Here is a 4,787-nt window from a genome sequence, read left to right as displayed (position 1 = left end):
TGTAGAGTTGGGAGGGACCCTGAGGGTCATCTAGTCCAACCCCCTGCAATGCAGGAATTTTTTGCCCAACTTGAGGCTCAAACCCATGACCCTGCGATTAAGAGTCTCATGCTCTACAGACTGAGCTATCCCAGGTATCCTTCCTATTCCAGCAATATTTGGAAGGAGCTACGTACGCTGGCTATGCCTGGACTAATGGTCTGTTTTGCTGGCAGCTCTGCTGACAAGAGTGTCCCCTGAGGACAGTTGCAAGTCATGGGAGAGGTCAAGGCTTGCTTGCAAGTGGAAACTATGGACGTTCAGTGTGCAGCAACACCACATCACAGGGAGAGTGTCCATGGATTGCTCGACACAGATGGCAAAGCCCTTGCCTTGTACGTGAGCTTTAAGTTAGGGCCGTGCACCTGTTAGAGCAGGGCTCCCCAACTTTTTTGCATGCATTTGGAAATCTAACAGTATGTTTTGGGCACTACAAAATGCCCATTTCGGAGAAGGAAAAGTGGTGAGGCTCAGACTCCTCTCCTTCAAACAGGCATACTCCCCCAAACAAATAAAACACAGAACATAAAGTAGAAGCAGGCAACCCCCAAGCAGGCAGTGGTGTAGCGTGGGTTGTCAGCACCCGGGGCAAGGCAAGTAATTTGCGCCCCCTAACCCGTGGATTTGCGCCCCCTAACCCTAACCCCCAGATGTTGCACCCGGTGCGGCCGGCCCCCCCTGCACCCCCACGCTACGCCACTGCAAGCAGGCACCCCCAACCAAATAGCCCCACCAAGGGCCAATCTAGCTCAGTATTGCCTACACTGGCTGGCAGCAGCTCACCATTCACACTTGGAGGTGTCACGGATTGAACTTCGAACCTTCTGCATGCAAAGCAGATTTTCTACCATGGAGCCACAGTCCTTCTACACAACTATTAAAAATTGTGGTAGGCATATTAGTCCTTGCGGTGGGCAGAGCAGTGAATCTAACAGCATAATATTTTCATTGGGACCAACTAAGAAGTCACAACAACTTGGCTGAGTCCTTGTATCGTGCTTGCTGTTTGTATAATGCTGCTGTTGCTTTTGGATGTCATCTACCAAAAGTGGAAGGATCCTGCAGTCCTCCTTAGCATCTCCTCACTCTATTGCCTAGCTTTAACCCAGCCTTCCCCAACCTGGTGCCCTCCGGCTGTTTTGGACTAGACCTCCCATCAGCCGTGGCCAAGATGGCCGTGCTGGTTGGGGCTGAAGGGAGTTGTAGTGCAAAGCAGCTGGAGGGCACCAGGCTGGGGAAGGCGGCTTTAATATCTGGCTATGGTGGTTGATGTCCAAGAAGGGAAACTGGGGCACCTCCCACTTCCCCAAACATTTATACAGGGATACAAAGGCGCCAATCAGATGGGCGGGGTATAAATAGTAAAACAGTAGTAAAATAGTTGTTGTAGTAAAGCAGTAGTAAAGGTGTAGTAACATTATAGTACAGTACTAAAGTTATGGTAAAGTGATAGTAAAGTTGTAGTGACATTGGAAAGCCGACCCAAGTGGCTGGGGCTACCCAGTCAGATGGGCAGGATATATACAGTAAAGCTGTAGTGAAGCAACAGCAGCAGTAAAACAGTAGTAGTAGTAGTAGTAGTAGTAGTAGTAGTAGTAAAGTAGTAGTAGGAATACTAAAGTAGTAGTATTAAATCAGTGGAAAAATAGTAGCAGTAAAGCAGTAGTAAAGTTATAGTAAAGTTAAAGTTGTATTAGAGTAGTAAGTAAAATGGTATTAAAGTAGTACTAGTAAAGTAGTAGAAAAGTATTGTGGTAGTAGTTGTATAGGATGTCCCTATTTTCATCAGAGAAATGTTGTAGGGTATGCACTCCTATCAGAGGTCTCGATCGTGCTTTGACAGGATGCAATTATGGGGGGGAACACAGCAAACAAGGGCAACACAGATAAGAGTGGAGTGCTTTGCAGTGACATCACATGGATTCTCCATAAGGAATGACCAAGCAAATGATGTCCTAAATGACCAGTGTGGAATCAGACAAAGAAGAGGAGAGGAGGGAAAGGGGCGCTCTAGCACACTTTGCTGCTCACGAATTCTGGCAGACACCCTCCTCCTTCTGACACGGCAGGCTAAACACTGGAAGATTTACTTGAGTGCGTGTGCGATCTAATTGCAGCCATAAAACCTCCTGGAATGAAAAAGAGGAAACTGGGACACTTAATCTTCTTCCCTGCAAGGAGAAGGGAGATTCACTCTCAGGGAAGGCAGCAGCGGAAAGAAGAAAACCCAGCGGCCGGTAGCAGAGCTGAGCCAAAATTTCTCAAAGGACGTTTTTCCTGAGAATTGCTTCCTCCCACCCTCAACATTATTATTTACTAAATTTATATAACACCCCTCAGCTGTAGATCACAGTTTACAACACAGAAACACAAAAGGCATATAATAATAATATTAATAATAATAATATTACCAATGCCCACCACAGTTTAAAAGGCTGTAGAATTTTTAAAAGCCAAAGTCCTTGTTGAAGAGGAATGTTTTTGCTTGGTGGCTGGTACCGATGGGACCAGCTGAGTCTCCCTGGAGAGAACATTCCACAAATGCATAAACGGGAGGCCACAGGACAAGAATAGGGGGCCACAGAGGAAAGTGAGAAGTGAAGAAAAAATAATTGTTTAAAATCCTGATTGGCTGGCTATCCACTTGGCCAATCACAAGCGGGTAAGGGGGAAGCCACCAGGGCCTAGCGCTCCTTTTTGCCATGTGTATTTTATTAGAGCAGTCCTGGTTTCTTTCCGGCGGGAGAGGGCAATCGCTGAGGCTCCCATTTTGACAAGCAGAGCCCGCGATCCAGAACCCCCAGGTCCGGTAAGTGCGATGGTGGGATGGCAATGGATAGGGCTGGGCCAGCCGGAGCTGCCTGTTGCTGCCACCAGTTCTGGGCCCGGTGGCAGCCTGGGCTTGACTCTGCAAGGTGCAGGGTGTGATCCACCCCAACGCCTAGAGGATCAGGGCCTTCGGATGTTGCTGAGAGGCGCAGGGCCTGTCGGTGGCATCAGCCTGGTTCTGCAAGGTATGGGGTGAAATCTGCCCCAGCGCCTAGCCAAGCAAGGTCATTTGGTGCTGCTGACTTGCATCTAGAAAGTCACTAAGTATCTACTACTCAGAAGAAAGCCACACTGATTTCAGTGGGCCTTACTCCCAGGTAAGGCTGTGGTGGGCTATAGTGGTTTAGCCAGGGCTCCTCCGGATGACAATATCTTTTTGCACCAGGTCAGTGAGGACCACTTGCTTTTAAAAAATTCTCCCATATATACAGAACTCCCTGTGTGGCTTTTTGGACTGTATCTGTAGGTTTTCCCCTCTGTGTCAAACAACTGCGGTCTAATAAGTGTTGTTTACTTTTCATAATACATGGAAGATGGATCTCTCTCAGGAGGTTCTCTCCTTCCTTGGAGATTTCTAAGCAGAGGTTGGATGGACGTCTGCCATTGATGCTTTAGCTGAGTTTCCTACATTGCAGGGGTTGTACTCGAAAGATGACCTTTGGGCTCCCTTCCTGCTCCACGATTCTATGTTTTTTTCCTGCTTCAACAACATTTCATTATGTTGCCATAACTGTATTCTGTATAAATTTTAAAAATTATAAACAAAACACATTCTATTTACATGCAAAACATTTAAATACAGTGGTACCTTGGGCTAAGAACTTAATTTGTTCCGGAGGTCTGTTCTTAACCTGAAACTGTTCTTAACCGGAGGTACCACTTTAGCTAATGGGGCCTCCTGCTGCTGCTGTGGCGGCGCCACGCGATTTCTGTTCTCATCCTGAAGCAAAGTTCTTAACCTGAGGTACTATTTCTGGGTTGGCGGAGTCTGTAACCTGAAGCATCTGTAACCTGAAGCATCTGTAACCCGAGGTACCACTGTAGCTACCTTTCTGCCGGTAGGATGTGGGGGCATGGACGTAGCCAAGAAAGCCAGGTTAGGGGCCAGGCTTTCATTAGGGGGATAGAACCTCCAATCTGTATTGATTTTTACTTATGGGGGGGGCAGCCGCCCCCTGCCCCCTCTTGGCTATGCCCATGGTGGCACCACAGGAAGGAATCAAGGTTGAAAGGGGCCCACAGTCGGAAAAAGGTTGGGAAACACTGGTCTTGGAATTTCAGTGACAGTTAGTGGCTCTCCAGAGTTTCAGGCAGAAGCCTTCCCAGTCCAGGTCAACTTGGAGGTTTTCGCCCACTGTGCCCTGGAACAGTGTTAGCTTTGGGGCTTCTTGCACTGAGTGATGGATTGCTTCTACCTGCCCATGGTGCAACGGGTATCTGCATACTCAGTCCTAGCTGGAGAAGCTAGGGATTGGAACTGCGACCTTCTGCATGCAAAGCGGTTGTTCTGCCATGGCGCTCTGGCCGTTTCCAAAGAGCTGCATGTCTATCCTTCCTCTCTGAGCCAATATTTTGCACTTGGCCCTCGATGTTGAACTCTGAAGTGAGGGATGAATGAATTGGTTTCATTTTCCCCCAGAATTAAATTCAGTTCTGCTCATTCCTCCAGTGATTTGCATTTTTTAAAAAAATGCTCATGAAAATTCATTGGCCTTGAATTTTTAATAATTAAGCACATTTTTGCATGCAATTCTGCCTAGATCAATGCATTTTTTTGTATGTGATCTTTCTCTGATATGTGCATTTTATGCATACTTTCCCTTAGTTTTTTTGCACAAATTGCTTCGCTGGAGAGCAGCATTGCAAAATTCGGAGAAACAAGATGTTTGAAGGATGGCTTTGAAACAGCCAATGCATTG

This window comes from Podarcis bocagei (assembly GCF_964188305.1).
Source record: "Podarcis bocagei genome assembly, chromosome: 14".
NCBI classification, from domain to species: Eukaryota; Metazoa; Chordata; class Lepidosauria; order Squamata; family Lacertidae; genus Podarcis; species Podarcis bocagei.
This window is presented reverse-complemented; position numbering follows the sequence as displayed.